The following is a 20209-nucleotide window of genomic DNA, read 5'->3' on the forward strand; positions in this document are numbered from 1 at the left end:
TGATTTTCTCCTGTATTTCTTCTAGAAGTTTTTATAGTTTTGCATTTCACTTTTAGGTCGATGATTGATTTTGAGTTAATTTTTATTTAAGGTTAAAATCTGTCTCTAGGTTATTTGCTTGCATATGGAGGTCCAGTTATTCTGGCAACATTCGTTGAAAAGACTGTCCTTTCTCACTTGAAATTCCTTTGCTCCTTTACCAACAATCAGTTGACTGTATTTGGTAGAGGTATGTGATTGTTCTTCTTCAGCTTAATGTGCCTCTTCTGATTGATATGTTGCATTACATTGATTGATTTTCAACTATTGAACGAACCAATTGGTCCTGTTGTGTCATTCTTTTTATACAGTGTTGAATTCAATTTCCTAATATTTTATTGAGGATTTTAAAAATTTATGTTTATGAGTGATATTTTTCTGTAATTTTATTTAATACTAGAGGCCCAATGCACAAAATTTGTACAAGAGTAGGCCTTCCTTTCCCTGGCTGCCGGCACTGGCTTCCCTCTGGCACCCGGGACCTGGGCTTCCCTCAAAACCCTGGCTTCATCTGGAAGGTCTCCAGAAGGATGTCCAGAAGGACATCCAGTCTAATTAGCATATTATGCAATTATTATTATAGATGTCTCTCTGGTTTTAGAGTAATGTTAGCTTCGTAGAAGCTTTCCCTCTGCTTCTATCTTTTGGAAGAGATTATGAAAAGGTAGTATTACTTCTTTCTTATATAGTTCTGGTGAGCTCCACAGGTTGGCAGTACTCCACAATGTACTGGGAGGGTCCACAGCCTTGGGGATGACAGAGGTTTCACATCTGGAACTTCCAGACCTAACCTTATGCTTCTCTCCTTTTGTATCTTTTTGCTATAATAACACTGTCATTATAAGTGTAGCATTTTCCAGAGTTGTTAGTCATTCTGGTGAATTATCAAATCTGAGGATGCAGTGGGGACCCATGAGTTTGCAGACAGCTGGTCAGGGGTAGGGTTGGCCTGGGAATTTTCAAACGTGTGTGCGGTAAGTGTCTGGGGTGAGGTAGTCTCATGGAGGACTGTTGCTTTAGCATGTGAGGTTTGTCCTAACTCCAGGTAGTTAGTGTCAGAAGTCACTGCACTCATGTTTTGAAGAGTCTAAGGTTTAGGGGTGGGGACAGAGATGAGTTTGGAAAGCAATCAGAAGAAAAGCCCTAGCCGGTTTTGCTCAGTGGATAGAGCATCAGCCTGCAGACTGAAGGGCCCGGGGTTTGATTCTGGTCAAGGGCATGTACCTCAGGTGCAGGAGGTAACCAATTGATGTGTTTCTCTCACATCGATATTTCTCTGGGTCTTTCGTCTCTCTTCCACTCTCTCTAAAAGTTAATGGAAAAATACCCTCAGATGAGGATTTAAAAAAAAAAAAAGAAGTAAGCTCTGCTTTACTTTCAGAAACACCCATTTCCCTCAAACTCCAGTCCTCACCACCACACGCCAGCATCTCTCACTACAGTTTCCTAGGTTCCTAGCCAATGACCCATCTGTTGAAAAACCATGGAAATATTCTCAGTGCCGGACAGAACACGGCAGTGCCTTTTCCTGCTGGGCCAAGACTGGTTATTTTGAGAGCAAGATAAAAATCTTTCATTCATCGCTCACATGTAGGCAAAAGAAGCAGGCAAGAATGAAAACCACTCCACTTCTTGTCTTGGGTAATTGCTGGTTTGCTTGCTGCCAAGTAGTAAATTTGGGGATTGCTTGCAGGCTGGAATGAGCTGGCAGCCAAGATGGCCTCCTCTCCTCCCCAGTTCAGGAAATTAGGCTCTTTCTGCTTTATTTTTCCTCTTTGGAACAGCAGGTGCTTTTTAGAAGCCTTGTCCTGGGTCTGCTTGGTGCCCAGGCCTGGGTTCTGAAGGATGGAGGATGGAATGGCTAAAGGAAAGGTGGGCTGTGATGCTGAAGGACAGGAGAATAGAGCTGTGTAGCGGGAACCACGTTTTGCATTCAGGAAGCCAGAGGTTCCTTTTCTCTCTTTTGTTGTTGTTGTTGTTGTTGTTGTTGTAGTTTGTTGGGTTGCTTGTATTTGAAGATGTTTGTACATCTTGAGGCCACAAGGTTTAGAAAAGGCAGTAAGAAAATGGGGCAAAGCTTCTGGAAGGAGGGAAGCATCTGACGTCCTTGACCTTGCGCAGGTGGACTCACTGAGCATTTCCTGACTGACCAATCCCCTTGCACACAGCAGCACCTGGGAGTTTCCTCCCCAAGTCAGTGGGCTGGAGGTAGTTTTGCTGCTCTGGTCTCATAGGGGGAATGCTGGGAGAGAATCCTGGGCATTAGGGGGAGAAGAGGGAGGACTAGATCGGTTTGTTCCTACAGAAAAGAATGGGCTGATAAGGGAGATTTTCTTCTTCCTCACAATTAATGTGAGATGTAACCTTCTCCTCTATGAAAGATAACATATTTGATCACTAGACATGTAGGAATTTAATTAGTTTCCAGAATATTTATGGAGCAGGTGTTATGTAGAGCTGACACTGAGCTGAGCGTGGGGAAGAGTAAGAAACTTCCCGGCAGGTGATAGGTGAGCAGACGAATAATCACTCTCTCCTATGGTAAGAGCTGCCGTAGAGATGCTCAAGTTGCGTGGGAGCAGGCGTGAGTGCCCACTTCCAGTCTGGAGACAGTGGGGAAGGGAGACAAGGATCCATCTGAACCGGAGGTAATCTGACAGTTGGGAAAGGGCAGGGGTTTTAAAGTCTATCAGAGAAAGTGCGCATTCGCTTGTTCAGCTCTGTAACCTTGAGAAAGTCACTTCCCCTTTCTGAGCCAGTATTTATTCACTCTAATAGAAAGATTGCACCACTTCATTGGGCTCCTGTGGGGGTTAGAGGAGATCTAGTCGTCTAGAGCAGCACCTAGCTCATGGTCCCTCCCAGCAAATGGTAGCTCAGTGGTTGTAATTAAGGTCAAGTTGATGTCTCCATTTCAGTGGAGTGGCTGTAGGGGAGCAGGTGACTCAGAGCTCTCACTTGGACAATGAGGCAGATCCTGAGGACAAGCACAGTTAGGTTTGGAGAAAGAGGCACCAAATGATTGTGGTTTGGAATAAGTTGCAGCTGATATGCCTGTGGGACATGAGGAGGGAGGATCATTAGGGAGGGAGGCGGAGGAAGGAGGCAGGAGTCACTGATGGCCCCATGGGGACTGGGACCATCAGGGCAGCTTGGCACCTCCTCTGCCTCCATGTTTGCAATTCCTATTCATCCTGTGGAGGACCCAGTCTCTCCATGACTCAGACTTCATTTGCCTCATCTCCCTGAACACTTTGAGGGCAACTGCAAGCAGGCATGGGCCCTTATTTGATTCATTACCTCAATCACTCATTTTTTGGATTCTAGAAATATATCGAGGGAGCTACTATATGCCAAAAGCCGATGCAGAATCTAGAGAAACTACATCGAATGAAATAGTTGATTAATTTTCTCATTAAGATTACATGTATGTGTATATTTAAACTTGGGCATCTCCATGCCCTTCCTTACTCACTGGTGGCTTAATATTAATAGAGGAGGACATTTTTTACATCCACTCTGAATGACGTTGTGGCAAAAAAAGAAAAAAAGAAAAAAGAAAACCATCTTAGAAGGATTCTTAGAAAGTTTCCTTGGTTCAACAAATATTTATTAAATGTGTTCTATGTACCAGGCAGCTTTATTTTTCAAAAGAAGCCTAGAGAGGTTGACTAGACTGAATGTTTGGGTCTCCCTAAAATCCATGTGTTGAAGCCCTAACCCCAGCATGGCTATATTTGGAGATGGAGACCTCTCAGGTAGTAATTAAGGTTAGATGAGTGCATAAAGGTGGGTCCCTGATCTGATAGAATTCGGTCCTTATAAGAATAGATACCTATGAGCTCACTCACTACATCCACCTCCCCCCACTCCTGCCCATCCTCACCCCAGCCTTGCACACACACTGAGAAAAGGCAGTATGAGCACACAGTATGAACAAGGCAGCTATCTGCAAGTCATGAATACAGAAGAGAGCTCTCACCAGAAACCAACCTTGATCTTGGATTTTCCAGCCTCCAGAACTATGAGAAATAAATTTTTGCCATTTAAGCCACCCAGTGTTTGGTGTTTTGTTGTGGCAGCCCTAGCTAAGACAGTTGGGTCAAACGCTTTGCCTAAAGTCAGTAATGAATATATGAAAAGGCCAATGCATTAGTCAGTTATTGCTGAATAATAAACCACTCCACAACTCAGCAACCTCAACATCAATCCTTTATGATGTATAATGTATCTGCAGATTGGTTGGCCAATCTAGGCTGGCTTCTGCTATGGATAAGTTGTTCCATGTGTCTCTAATTCTCCTGGGATCAGCAGACTCTTCTGGGAAGGTCTCTCTCATGGCTGTGGCATAGGTAAAGGAGACAAGTATAAAACTGACACCTGACCACTTCTGTCTTATTCTGTTAGCCAAAGCAAGCTATGGAACTGGAACATGGTTGCTTCTATTCCATTCTGTTGACCAAAGTAGATCAAAGAGATGAGCCCAGAATCATAATAGGGGGAGGATGCCAAGTTTCATAACAAGGTTGTGGATACAAGAAGGGGTACAAAATCCAGATCATCATGGCAACCTAACACATCCAAGATTCAAATCCAGGTCTCTATTGGCCCTGTTTGGGGTTATTTTTACAATCACTAATACTTTTATTTATTTTTAATAAGAAACACACACATGACATCTTTACTCTTTGCTCTCTGCAGGACTGAACAACAAAGCCAGAGTTTAGCAGAGTGGTGACCACAGCCAACCCTTCCAGTGTTCTTTCCCTGCTAAATCCCACTCATAGCCCATGTTGTCTCATGCTAACACTTCTGTACCATAGCAGGGGTCTTCTCACACTCTCAAACCTTGTCTTCCCTTCTGCCCATTTCATTAAAATCTGCTCTCAGGCATCTTAGCTGTGAGAAGAAAGCTGATCACTAAATTCTGATAACTTTGTTCTCTAAAACAAATAGTTACTGAGTATTTAATCTATATGTGGCTGTGTGCCTGGTGCTTGGGTGTTGGTCTCAGAGATGAATCATAGATCCAGTTCTCAACGAGAGAGCACTTTGGTGGGAAAAATAATACGTGCACATAACTGTTTTCATCCCTGTGCAAAAGATTATTGAATGTGGTGCCAGGCATTGTCTAGAAAGCTAGGGTACAATGATGAATGAGAAATACCCACAATCTCTCCCCTGAGGTGGATCAGAGTGTGTAGAACCCCAGGAGGAAGGCCGCATTTCGGTGAGTTGAGGGGAGTGAGATGAGAAATCCAAGAAGGCTTTGGTGGGAAGTAACAGTTGATCGGGCCTGTGCAGAATGAACCGGGATCTTTATAAACAATGCTGTTTATCTGGGAGTGTGGTTAACAGTGTGGACTCTGGAAGTAAGGGCCAGGGTCTGAATCTTTGTCTTCATGCTTAGAGGGTGGCCATGGGCAAGTTACTTAACCTCTTGGTCTAATGATGTTCTAGTAAATGTTTAACTACAAGCTTTCCAAAAGGAAGGAAGCGGGGAGGGAAGGAGGAATGGAAAAAAGAAGGGAGGAAGGGAGGAATGAAGGAAGGAAAGGAAAGAAAAGGAAGGAAGGAAGGAAGGAAGGAAGGAAGGAAGGAAGGAAGGAAGGAAGGAAGGAAGGAAGGAAGGAAGGAAGGAAAGAAGAAAGGACTGCTTTGTAGATCTGCCATTTTCCATGGTGTAGATTCTCACACCATGTCCTCCTTCAAGCTACCAACATGATGTTGTATAGTTCTTTGACCATGCTGACACAATGGACATAATAGCCTCAAAAGCATGGATAGTAGTAAAATAACTAGGAAGCAATGAGTTTTTAATATTTAGCATCTTTGTTTGAAATATAATTGATGCAGGTGTCAGGTTATGAAATTTAATTGGTAGAAATGGCTGTACTTAACCATCAGGCAGAAGGGGTGAGAAAGAAAAGGGCATGTCACACAGAGAGAACATGTGTAGAGGACATAGCCAAGTAACCAGAGGGAAGCATTTCATTTTTAAGAAGCCCCACAGTGGAAAAGTGAAATGTCTCACAGAAAGGTGGCTTCATCATCTGGATAGAGGATAGGGTAAGTATAGAACATGGGCTCCATTAAAGAGTACCCTTGAGGATGCTGCAGTTATAGGAAGAAATTAGGGATGTGAGGTATGGGGCATCTGGTCCACCGCTCTCGGTTTACAGATGGTGGGAGCAGGATAGAGGAGTCAGTGATTTCTTGCTCCTCATGGAGCAGACATTTGAACCCCATTTTTTGGATTTCTGTTCCAATGTACTTTTTGCTGTCCTACAACTTAGAGAAAAAGGGGCTCAGATCGCTGAGTGATAGGAAATCTACAAGGCATTTGAGTTGGAAAGTCTATTAGCGATGACAAAGTTACAACTGGATAAATGATTATTGAGATTGTTTAGGAAATCAACTTGATTTCCAACTGTGTATATAGGAAAGACATTGAAAGAGGACAGGACAGAGGCTGAGGAGATCAGGGAGGATCCGCTGATGGGAACATAGCCAGTCACCGGGAGGCTGGGATTAGAATTGGTCCCCAGCCCCCCAGTCCAGCTCTTTTCACCAGAATCAAAGGTCCTGAGAATATGTTTGTAGCAGATGTAGGCCTGGGAACTGTCCTCCCATGAGTTTTCCTTAAAGAAGAAAAAATGATCCACAAGAGGAGTTATGGCTCAACAAAACTCTCTGCGTGATAAAGTGAGAACCATCAAGAGTCCAGCTCTGCAGTTATAAATGGGGAACCAATGGGCAGTGGAGTTTGCACACAGGTTGTGATCATGCATGTTCCCAAGTCTTATTCCTATGGACTCGCGCTTATTCTACAGCAGTAAGCCCTCCTGGCTTTACCCAACTGTGGCATTTACAAAGTTACAGTCTCACCATCACTCTGCTAGATGGTTGAGGCAGTTCTCCCCATTTTACAGATGGGAAAACTGAGGTTCAGAGAGGTGAATCACCTTGCCCAGTGTCAGATGGCCACTCAGGATGTGAAAGGGATGGCATCCAGGATCCTGACTCAGTGGCTAGGAATGCACAGCTCAAGCATCACCTGCTTTTCTTTCCTCCCCACTAGACTGTCCCTTTCCCTGTGTTACCTTCCCCTTCAGATTTCAGTGAGCATTTGTAACACTCACTTGTGTTCTGCCTGTCTGCTCGTAGTCAGGAACAGTATTCCTCGGGTCTCATGCAGTGTCTGGCATATAGTAGGTACTTTATCTGGTCACTGTGTATCATAATAGTTAAGGATACAGAAATCACAGAAAGCTGGGTTGAAATCACAACTGCATTGTCTATTAGCTGGGGGGCATTAGATAACTTAGCCACCCCACGCCTCTGTTTCATTATCTGTAAAATCATGCACATTGAAGTCCAATACATAGTAAGTGTTTAATAATTGTTACCTGTTATTACTCTTAATAACCATTGGACATCATCTTTAAATAAACATGCTAATACCCAAAAGACAGGCATTTAGTGATCCTGACTTGCCAGCCCAGAGTCCCAGCTGAACCTACATGCCAATGAAGTTGGAGGGAAAAAAAGAACTTACTGGACTTTTGCTAACATGTAGGGGGTAGAGATAATTCAGCCCTCTGCAAGTGAAAATTAATCATCTTGGCTTCACTCAGCAGGCAGGTGGTGAAAATGCCAGCTTGCCCCCTTCCCTGCCACAGGAGGGACCGTTCAAGAAATGAAGAAAGAAGATGGGATTGTGGGAGGAGGTGGCCCCATGGACCACATCCTTCACATCAGATATGGGCGTTACCAGCTTCCACTCCCTCTTCTCCATTGCCGCTTAGCCACCCAGGGTGACGGGCTCCCAGCACAGCAGCCTCGTTCTCTCAGCATTGTTACTCCTTTCATTAATCTGGTTTCAATATGTTCTAACAATACACACTTTATCTATGAATGCTGAAATTGCAATCGAGTCTACAGCAGTAGATGCATGCGCTGGGAATGTCCCTGCCGCATACACACACAGGGCCTACATCTCCTTAGGACCTCGACCATTTTCCTGAATGGCTGGTGGTCAGTTTCCTGAGCCCGCTTCTCACAGTGATGAACAGGACACTGCTGTGTTTCCTTCCACATAGGCGGAGCTTTTTATGTACTTTTTGTCCCAAGCGCTCAGCGATGTCCCTTCTACCCTGATGCTAATGACAATTGTGTGACATGGTTTGGGTTCGTTTCACGATGTCTATTTTGCACATAAGGCAACATGAAGACGCAGAGATTTTATCTGTCCTCTCTTCCAGACTCCCAATCTTTCCACAGCAATACGTTAGACACCTGTTACCTAGACAACACCCATTCTCCTTTCTTCTCACTAAGAAAGAACAATGTGCCCAGCTAATAATACCCACCTCTCTGTGTTTTCCTACCACTAAATGTGGCCACATAGGCTTGCACTGGCCACATGACGTGTTCGGGAACCGGCTCTAAAGGGTACCAACTGAGTGTGCGCCTTTGGCCTTGTGGTTCTTCCTTCCCATTTCATACTGTAAACATAGGAGTGTGGCAGCATGAGGGACAAGCATTGGGACAAAATGCTAAGGCTGGAAGAGGGAAATGATGACAACAGCCTGGTATGCTCGTGGCACTGTGGAGCCGCTGCAGCCACGTGACATAGCCCACTTCAGCCTGCCTCTCGCCGCAGTGAGCCATGGCTTGTTGGGTTAGTTTTGCCGACAAACCTGGTCCAGAACTTAACATTTCCCTTCTGACCACAATGCCCTTTAATTTCCTTTTCAATCAAATAAAACCCTGCTCAAGGAGTTTATTATTAAATCTCATATTATTAAATCTGCTCAAGTGCTCCCATGTCTGCTCCATCTTCCCAGAACTTCCCAGAGTGATTTAGGGGCTCCCTCCTCTGGGCATCCATAGAATCCTGTAGATACCTCCTTCACCACAGCATTCGATGAAATTGAATAGAGCCCATGTTCTATACTTACCCTAAAGGAAGGAAGGTCTCATGCTAACACTTGGGTGAGGTCTCATGCTAACTCTTCTAAGAGAGCTCTCTTCTCTCTTCTATTTTTGGGTCTCCCTAAAATCCATGTGTTGAAGCCCTAACCCCAGCATGGCTATATTTGGAGATGGAGACCTCTTTGTATATCTGTTTGTATGTCTGTTCTCCCCCAACAGACACCTGGAAGGCACCAGGCCTGTCGCTTGTTGGTGCCCAATCCCATTTCCTACAATTAACTGCATTACCTGTGTGGGATCAACCGCCGGTATCCCCACATCTTTGTTTCTTTTTGAAGATCTCCTGGCCCATCTTAAAGAATATTTCCCAGAGTTCAGATTTCCTCCCTTGAATGATCTCATTGCTCGCATAGTTCATCGCTCTGTGAGGGTGCAGATGCCTCCCATCCTAGAGTTCTGCTGCAGAATCATGGATCCACCATCACCTTATAGCTCACGTTGGTATGTCTAGCAGGGAGGAGCACTGCTTTGGAGTCTATTTGCCAGGGTTCTAGTCCCAGCTCTTCCATTTATTAAATATGTGACTTTGGGCTGCTTACTTCACTCTCTGTGCCTCTGTTTCCTTCTCTGTACTTGGGAGAGTAATTGTACTTGTGTAGGATGTTGTGAGGGTTAAGGGCCCTCCTAGTCATGTAGAAATACTTAGAGCAGTGCCATACTCCTAGTCAGTGTTGGTTATTATGACTGTTGTCACCAGACAGGACCATGTGGATTGTCCCATAAACACTTCCCTTCAATATGTCCATTCTCAGTTCACCTCTTTCCTCCCAAACAGGAGTCTGCTCACCTTCTGACCTTGCCTGTCTCAGTTAATGCCACCATCACCTCTCCAGTCCCCTCCAGCCCAAAACCTAAATTAGACATTGCCTTCTCCTTAACCCCTCATCCAGGTATTGGAAAAGATCTGTCAGCTATATCCTCTGAATATTCTTGACTCCATCTTCCTCTCATATAACTCCCTGTGCATGAAGCATCTTCCTAAACTATTGGAATTGTCTGTAACCTGTGCTCCTGCTGTATTTTTATACCCATTAAGTTCTTCCACAACCTTTTGGCCATAATTGTTTTTCCCTTGTGCCAATATGACAATGCCACTTCCTAATTAAAACTCTCCAACAGCTCCCCATCACCCCCAGGACAAGGATAATAGCCCCTCGTCAAGCAGTGTTTCTTGCTTGCCTGTTCTTTGCTCATCTGTGTAGCCTCACATCCCACCAGCCCCTCCACCATGGCAGCACTGGCGCCATCTTGAATTGCCTTCCCATCCTCAGATCTATCACCTTAGTTTAATCTTCTGTGTCTTTGCTACATTAGTCTTTTCACCTGCTATGCCCCTTTTCTTTTTTGAAAAGATTTTTTAAAATTTATTTTTAGAGAGTACAGGAGAGAGAGAAACATCAATGTGAGAGTGAAACATCAATTAGCTACTTCATGCACGGTACCCCCTATCAGGGATTGAGCCCTCAATCCAGACATGTGGCCTGACCAGGAATCGAACTAGCAACCTTTAGGTGCATGGGATGATACCCAATCAACTGAGCCACACTTGCCAGGGCTGGTGTGCCCCTTTTCTAGCCTTCCCCCTCTCCTAATCTACAGGGCAGATTCTGCTCATTCTTTACCTTTTTGTTTGGATGTCACCACTTCTGTGCATCTTTCCCAGATTTCCCAGACAGATCTGAGGAGCTCTTTTTATGCCCCTGTTACATATTCAGATATGTCTATCAAATTGCAAATCTCTTTGGATTATGACTGCTTTCTTGCATGACTATCTTCTCTAGATTATAAACTTCTTGTGAACCAAGGCAAGGCTGTTGTTGTTCATCTTTTATAGCCCTAATACGTAGCCCAGTGCCTGAAATAGTTGATACTTTATAGTTATTGAACAAATAATTCTCTATCATACATAATAATAGTTGATTCACAGATGACTGAGGCTGGAGTGGGCATTATTATCTCTCATTCTACCCCTTTTACTTCACAAGGAAAGACCTAAGTTTCAGAAAGGGAGGGTGACTTGCTCAAGGTCACGCAGTAAGTTAGTGACAAAGCTAGGATAAGAAGCCCAGGTTTCCTGCTTCCTAGTTACAGGTTCTTCCTGCTGTACTTCTCTTTTACAGAGATGATATTTTGCTAAGGATATATTTTCATAAAGACACAGGTTCAGCTGTACATATCAAAAATCTAAAATAATGAACTGAAAAAGATAAAGTTCCTTTTCCTCTGGCAACAGTCTGCCAGGAGCAGGTCCAAGGCTGTACAGCTCCTCATGGTGACTGAGGCTCGGGCCTTTCTGTCCTGTGGCTTCATCCAGCCTTCAGGTGCTGCTCTCAGCCTCGTGGTCCAAACTAGCTCCCCACCCACTGCTTTCCAGACGGTAGGGAAAGGGATGAAAGGAAGTGTGTGAATTGTACACCACACTTTTCTTATTTAGAACTTAGTCATGTGGCTGCACTTAGGTTTAAGGGAGGCTGGGTAAAGATTGTCAACTCCAGGTGGCTGTGTGCCCAGCTAAAAATTAAAGCTACTTTTATTTGATACAAACAATAAGCCTGCTAAAAAGAGAGAGTTATTGAATTGTCCCTGTTTCAGAGATCATAATATTGAGGACCTGAGATGTGTTAAGAATACTGGCTTTGCCAAGCTGGTGTGGCTCAGTGGTTGAGCATCAACCTATGAACCAGGAGGTCATGGTTTGATTCCCAGTCATGCTTGATCCCCAGTACGGGGTATGCAGGAGGCAGCCAATCAATGATTCTCCCTCATCATCGATGTTTCTATGTACAGTCATCACTGCTATAACTATGGGGCAAGGTCAAGGCCTTCCCTGAGAGCAGTGGCCTCACCTATGTGGTTGGGCTCAGCATTGTGTCCTCACATTGAGCACAGTCCCTGATGTAGAGTAAGCGCTGAGTAAATATTTGTTGAAAGAATAAATGAAGTTAATGAGCCAGAACTGGAACCCAGATGGCTTCAGCTCCATGCCCTGCACTATTTCTATGCCACCAGAATGCCAGTCTCCCCATGATCCCTCCTTCTGATCATAAGCCACAAAATCCACAGGAATCTGCGGATCCAGGAACAATACCAGCAACAGCTCCCAGAACTGGAGCAAGTAGGAGGCTGCATGGCAGTCTTGAAGCCTTTCACCTGGGCCCCGACTGAGGCAAAGAGCCTTTGAGCAATCTCCTTCGCATTCCGAAGAGTTGGGTGCCCCTACCTATCTCCCATAATCCACAAAGGCCACTGCAAACCCAGTTCCGAATCTGGTTGGCTGTCCACCGCAAACTCATTTGCATTTCCTCTTCCAACAGAGAATCCTTCTCTGTGCTGGTCTCCATGAAGACCCTCCCCTTCCTCCTCTGAGGGCTCCAGTTTGTGCCAGTCTTAGAATGGGCACACAGTACCATCCAGTTACAGCCAAGCCTTGCTTCCAAGATTAATCAGCAGCTGGCAACTGATCATAAAATCAAAATGCTTGAGGGAAAGATCTTAGGAGAAGAAAGGATGATTTATATCCTGCAAAATGATTACCACACTCTTTAGTTAATGTACATCACTTTACATAGTTATACACTTTTTTCATGTGATGAAAATTTTTAAGATCTTACTTTCTTAGCAACTTTCAAATATAGAATATGGTATTGTTAACTATACTCATTACGCTGTATATTATGTCCCCAAACTTTTTTATTGAGAATGTAAATTGGTACAGCTGCTATGAAAAACAGTATGGAGGTTCCTCCAAAAATTAAAAATAGAACTACTATATGATCCAGCAATCCCACTACAGGTGTATATCCAAAGAAAATGAAAACAGGATCTTGACGAGATACCTGCATTCCTATGGTCATTGCAGCATTATTCACAATAGCCAAGACCTGGAAACAACTTAAGTATCCACCAACACATTAACAGGTAAAGAAATGGTGGCATAGCTATACAATGAAATAGTATTCAGCCATAAAAAGAAGGAAATCCTGCCATTTGTGATGACATGGATGAACCTTGAGGGCATATGCTAAGTGAAATAAATCAGAGAAAGACAAATATTGTTTGATTTCACTTGTATGTGGGATCTAAAAAAACAACAAACTCATAGAAATAGAGAACAGATTGGTGGTTCCCAGAGGTGGGGTATAGGGAAAAGGTGGTGGAAAAGGTACAAACACCCAGGTGTTAGCCATTGGTGGCTTGATATCAACCATGGTGAAAGCATTTACACCACAGAAATTGGCATATACTACATATCCTATTAGGGTTGTCATAGTTGTTTGTAAGAACTATGTCACAGTTCTCCCTGGCTGCATGGGAGATTGGAAATAGGAATTATTTGTTGAGCACATTGCCTTTCTTTAACAAACAGGAGTTCCGTTTGCAAGGGGCAAGTCAATGGACATTTGAAAGGGAGAAAGTTAGGTCTACTATCAAAGACTCTAAGATATTTTTGCTGTCTTTTGTCATGGCTTGCCTAGGTAGGATCTCTTCAGTGCACATGGTTTTCTTTGCCCAGGTGCCCAAGTCATAAAGTAGGAGGAAAGAATCCTGCATCTGTGAGGTGGTGAAGTACAGGGTGAGGGAGAGGGTTGGGCATATGTGGCTATAACACACCCAACTCCGATTATCTTGATACTATTTAGGGAAACCACCCTGTTTCTGCCTGCAGCCTTTCTGAAACACGTTACAGTGAACTGGGCTAAGCAAGGAAAGGCTAGTGGGTCTCTTAAACGTTGGTTTTACTCAGGGACAGTTCTCACCAGGGATTCAGGTCTTAAACCCAAAAGGAAGCTGTCAAACAACCATCCTATTTTGCAAATGCACAGATCCACAGGCAGGATTTTTAACAGACTGGCAGAAGGAAGGCCAAATAAATTCCTGATTTAACAAAGCTGATCTAAACATCTCTTTATATCCAAGGAGCCTTCAAGTGCAAACCCTTCTCTGGTGATGGTCTCTGTAAAAATGAATCCATCTCAGTTATGCCAGTGAATGTAAGTACTCCCTAAAAAGGCTGTGAGATTGAGTGCCGATGAGTGTTTTGATTTAATGGATGTAGATAAAATCCCCCAGGCATACAGACTAGGGAAGAAGTAGATAGACAGAAACAAGGAGTTAGACCAGGGCCAAAGGATGCCTGCTCAGCTGGAGTCCCGCTGTTCCACCTGCCTCCACATTCTTCAAACCGTGCTGTGTCTGTACATCTAGGAGAAGATGGCCTGGGGTAGTTTTTTTGTTTGTTTGTTTGTTTGTTTGTTTTTGTTTATTTGTGGGGTTTTTTTGCTTGCTTGTTTGCTTTGTTTTTTGCTCTGTCTCTCTGCTGTGATCTGCATTGCTCTAGAAGAGCCTTCGTTCACATTTGATTTCTCTCTGAACTGAGCTGTAGGACACTTTGCTCAGTGACCGTCCCCTGCCTGACATTTTTCCTCCCCTGTAACAAGAAATCAGTGGCAAGGGGAGCCAGTCTCACCAACCGGCTTGCTTGGACCTGAAGTGGTGGGTAGAGGCACCTGCATTGAACCCAGACTTTCTGAAGCCAACCCCAATAGTCTTTCTCTTACATAATGATGTCTCCCAATGGACAGTCTGTGACTTGTAGTGTGGCTGAGGATACAAATTTTTGCTCTGACTTGATTTTACTTCATTGAAGTTTAACTTTTATAGTTGGATGTGTCTAGTGGCACAGCTATGGAGTGTCTCACCCTTAACCTTCCACATTCTCACCCACGTGGGTTGCCCTGTTTTTGCTGTCCACCAGCCAGCTCTTCAACATGTGGATTGCTTTAACTCCCCTGAGTTTCTCCTTGCTTCACCCATTTCTCGCAGAAAAGGAGCACCTGGGAACTGAACTTGACAGCAAATGTCTCCTTTTCCCCCTCCATCTAGTCCTCTCTTTCACTTTCCCCAGGTCCCTCATGCCTCTAAGTGAACATAGGGCTCTCTTCAAGGTGGGGGAGGAGGAAGAAGTTGAGTGAAAAGACATTCTCCTAAGTCAGTGGTCGGCAAACTCATTAGTCAACAGAGCCAAATATCAACAGTACAACGACTGAAATTTCTTTTGAGAGCCAAATTTTTTAAACTTAAACTTAAACTTCTAACGCCCCTTCTTCAAAATAGACTCGACCAGGCCATGGTATTTTGTGGAAGAGCCACACTCAAGGGGCCAAAGAGCCGCATGTGGCTCGTGAGCCGCCGTTTGCCGACCACGGTCCTAAGTAAAGGGTGAGGGGGAAAAGGAGGAAGGAAATGCTAGGAATTCTCAGAAAGGAATCAGCCACACCTTATTACATGGCAATGATAACAACACTGAGAAATCGCCCAGCATCTAGTGATTCCATTGGCCATAGAGCACTCACTTTTTATTTTCACTGTGGTGGCTGTGGTTTCTAAAAAAACCTACTGGGAGCAAAGTGTGTCAGAGTTGAGAGTGGACATCGGGTCCCTCCACAGTCAAGCAGCCACGTGTCCTCGGAAGTAAAGGCGTGTGAGAGTGTGATCAGTCCATTCTGCTAAGGCCTAGTCCCTTTTGAAAGCTGGGGTCTTCCATCTGCCCCCATTAGCCAGAATGGGCCCAGCCTCTGAGACTGGCACACCTGCTCTGGGCCAGGTGCGGAGGGGGAATGAATGGTAGGCTAGCGACCACAGGGGAGATGGCAGTGGTCATCTGGAGGAGGCGGGGCTGTAAGTGCTCATCCTGGCAGAGCTGCACACAGCGGGAGCCGAATCAAAGCCCAGCAACCTGCTGCGAGAGCCAAAGGGAAGAGCGGGCGCATTTTGAAGGAAGATGCAGTTGTTAATATTAATGATGCAACAGATGTGTTTTTCTTCTTTTGCTTTGTAGTTTAACCTCAACCACCTTCTAAGTTCCTTTGTTTCTGACTCTCTCCAGGTAGGGAATTCTGCTCTGTTCTTGGTAATAAAAGGAGAAGAATTTTGGTCCGGGGTGTTTTTGGAGGGAGGAGTTGAGGGGCAAAGAAAGAAGGAGAGGGAAAGAGAATTTTGCAAGACAGTGGGAGGGTCAGCAGCATGAGAGGACAGGGCAGGCAGAGGCCCTGGGGGTGTCGGGACAATGTCTAATACTATGAGGTTTAGAGCTGATGGCTCTGTGACGCCTGCCTGTTATTCCAAAGTCTCCGGTGAAACCGACATACGAGTATTTTTTCTAGTTTATCTCTTTTGGAGAAGAAGATAAATTTCATGACAAGAGAAGGTGAATTCTGGGAATAGAAGAGAGAATAAAAGAACAGCTGCAAAACTGCAAGAACTCAGAGGGAGAAGCATGACAAGGGAGGTGACAGGGGAGGAAGAAGAGATGAAAGGGCCAGTGTACATAGACAGCTATAGCAGAGCATGGCCAGGATGCAGACCCTGCAGGGCACCCAGGCGCAGACGCGGGGCAAAATGGGCTGAGGAATGGGAGAGCACTCACCAGTGTGCATCTGCCTCGCTTGTGCTGGCCACTCCCAGTTGTCGCACACAGATGCTCTGGCTGTCACTTGGCTGGGACCTCCCTGTTTATTATTTCTGTGTCTCCAGGCAGTGACACTGCTGTCAAGTGGGAATAGGGTGTCAGGCCTGATCACTCCCCGTGTGATGTGAAGAGACTCGTGCTGATGGAAGGTGCCACTTCCTTGGTGCGGATGGGCACATGCATCACTAGCAATTACTGCGGCTCCAGGGGCCCTGCCTTCCTAGTGGAATGGGCCGAATGTGCTTCCAAGGCAGACAGGAAGCAATCTACAGGGCTTTGAATTACAGGCCAGGAGTCCCTGTGCTGACTACAGCGATGATCAAAGAGTGAGAGGTGGGGGATTTATCATCCTCCTGTGGGCCGGGTACCATGCTGGCTGGTTCACATCGCTCGTCTCAGGTCAGCATAGGGCCCAAGGGGTTGCAAACCTCATTTTGAATTCTGAGTCTGCTACTCATTCGTGGTCATGAGTAAATTACTTCAATCCTATTAGCGCCGATCTCCTAATCTGTAAAACTGGGATGGGAATAGCTACCTTGCAGTTTTATTTAGGACTAAATAAAATAATTTCATTTATTCACACAACAAATAAGCCATATTTGAAAATATATGTAAAATGTAATCACACACACACACACACACACACACATACACACACACATACACATACATAATTTCTCTATACCATCCTGGGATATTGCAGTAAAAAAACAAAGGATAAAATTCTTACCTTCACAAACCTTATATCCTATTGAAGGGAGATAGAAAGTAAGGCAAACAAATTATTATAATGTATAGAGAAGATGTAGCAGAATTCCTGCACATAGTGGACTTAGATACATAGAATAATTTAAATTTCATATCATTCCTATGAAGCAATGTCACTCCCAGTGGAGAATCAGAAGCTGTTTCAATAACTGGCTCAAGATCCTATAGCCAGATCTTCCCGTGGTCGGCAAACTGCGGCTTGCGAGCCACATGCGGCTCTTTGGCCCCTTGAGTGTGGCTCTTCCACAAAATACCACGGCCTGGGCGAGTCTATTTTGAAGAAGTGGCGTTAGAAGAAGTTTAAGTTTAAAAAATTCGGCTCTCAAAAGAAATTTCAATCGTTGTACTGTTGATATTTGGCTCTGTTGACTAATGAGTTTGCCGACCACTGGGTTAGGCCCACTGAGGTGATGACAAAGGAGAGGAATCCACATGTACACAGTGTCCCCTGCTTCTTGAGTCAGCTGGTCATGACCTGCAAACTCAAACCAAGTGGAAACTCCCAGAGAACCATTCACAAGTCGCTGAATCATCTTTGAGTATGTGGGCGGAACTAGCTCATATTCATGGAGGTGGCTGAGAAATGCCTCCCCTGGGTCGACCAGCCGTCCCACTTTGCCTGAGCCTGAGCTGGTCTCAGGGTGGGGGACTTCCTGTGTTAAAACCTGGGAAGTCCCAGGCAAACTGGGACCAGGTGGTTACTCCAGCTAAGACCAAAGCCAGACTTTATTTCTTAAGCTACATAGTGAGGCTGGAGTGTTTACAAAGGCAGAAAGAAGTAGAGAGCACAACCAAGCTGAAAATAAGCAGTAAACCAGGCAGCGGAGACAGGACGAGTGAGGAAACTCCACTCTGAGGCAAAGCTGCCAATGCCTGAGTCACCTCGTTTTACCAATTTCTCTGTGGGATTTGGTTCCAGAACACATGGGCCATGAGCAGTGACGACCAGGTCGAGTACCACGGAACCATGCGAATGCATGTGGATGGCTAGTCAATAACTGTTTATATAACTGTAACTTCTCGGGCATTTGCTATCTGCACCAATATCCATCCTCAAGCTCAGGCTCAGTTCTTTAGAGAAACAGGTGCCACGAAACTGGAAAAGTGCTGAACCTAGCATTACGTCCCAGCTCCGCTCCACCACTAGGGTGCCCTCACCAAGTCACTCAATCTCTGTGCATTTGAGTCCTCATTTGTAAAATGGAAATAAACTATTATCATCTCTATAATGACAGTGGATTCACATGAAAATCAAATTAATGTGTGTGTTTGTGCACTTTTGACTTTAAGGTGCTAGGGTCTGCTGAATTTGGGCCACTTCATACCCAAACCAATCTTCTGATCCCATAAGAGCTAAGTTACATGATCATTCCTTGCCCCATTTCATTGCCTTGCTATTTCTTATCAAATGCAATGTGAAACGTTACCCAGGTATGACCTGCACATCGCCTACCCTCTGCCTGCAGGTGTTTTTAATGTAACTTTAATTTCTATTGAGGATATACCTGACTATTATATGAGAAGTCAGATAGCTCTATAAGGCTTATTATGACAACCAACAGTCCCTGCCCTGCCCCTGCTCCCAATCTCATCTTTCCCATTCCCCGGAGGCAACTACTTTCAACTCCTCTAGTTGTGTTTTTGTAGGGTTTTTTAGGATTACCCTTAGTATCTCAAAATAATCTATAATAATAAAAACGTAATATGCTAATTAGACCGGACAGCTGAATGACCTTCCGGATGACCTTCTGGATGAAGCCGGGGCTGCGAGGGCTGAGCTCCTTGCACGAATTTCGTGCATCGGGCCTCTAGTATACCTATATTGCAAAATCTTAATCTTCTTGTTTTGGTCATTATATACTGACTTCCAACTATTAGATGATAATTTATCTCATGAATTATTACCATGATTGTAACCACAATCACAGCTAAGCCAGGTACAACACTCTGATGTCATTGCCTTTCTTGTTTCAGGCCCCCACCCACCTTACCTTGAAGTTAACAATTGATTTTTTCATTAAGTTACCTAATTTCCTATGTTCCTGTCACAAATCTCCAAACTCATGTCCCTGTGTAAATCTCCCTTCAATACGCTCAGACACCTTGGTTTTTTATCAGATTCCTTGGAGCTGTTTCCTGGAACCGCTATTCTCTTGCTCCAGTCTCAGAGACCATCACAGTCACCTTGGGAATCTGTTCTCCTCATTCCTCCACTGGTTCATCTGTCTCTTAGCTCTCATTCTTTCTGTTTCTTCCTTATTTTGGTAGAGCTCTCCTTCAGTGGCTTCTTGAGAAAGGCTGAAGAGGAGGTGAACTTTAGAAGCTTGCATGTCTAATAGTTTATTATATACTCATAATGAATTCTTTCGTCTGAGTATAGAACTAAAGGCTGTCCAACATTTTTATAATCCCATCAGAATTGTAAAGGGATTCTTATTTTGTCTTTTATGTTCGTTTGCTATTGTTGTGCAGTCTGATGCTCTTATGATACTAGGTCTTTTGATCGTGACTTATTTTTTTCCTCTAGAGAGACTTTAGGGATCTTCTTTTGGTCTCCGGAGTTCTGAAATTTCATACTGATTTGCCTCTGTGTTCATCTATTTTCATCTATTAGTCTGGATATCCAGGGACCCTTTAGTCTTTGGTTACAGTTGATCTAAACTTATAGGCTTGCATTTCAGGTCTACAACTCACCAGCCACACATCTCAGAGGAACTAGTTTGGTATCTCTGAGTCTTAGTTTCCTCACCTTGAAAATGGGAATAAAAAATACAGATCTGCAAGCCGCTACACTGGTTGAATGACTTGTAGTCTAACGATGTGAATGAATGGGCAGTACATCTTATTCACAAGTTAATTTTCATGATTTTCCTTCCCAGTGGCTCCTCTGATGGCATAACCCCTACAGGAATGCTGCTCACTCCTCACACATTTCTC

This window comes from Eptesicus fuscus, chromosome 7 (assembly GCF_027574615.1).
Source record: "Eptesicus fuscus isolate TK198812 chromosome 7, DD_ASM_mEF_20220401, whole genome shotgun sequence".
Lineage (NCBI taxonomy): Eukaryota > Metazoa > Chordata > Mammalia > Chiroptera > Vespertilionidae > Eptesicus > Eptesicus fuscus.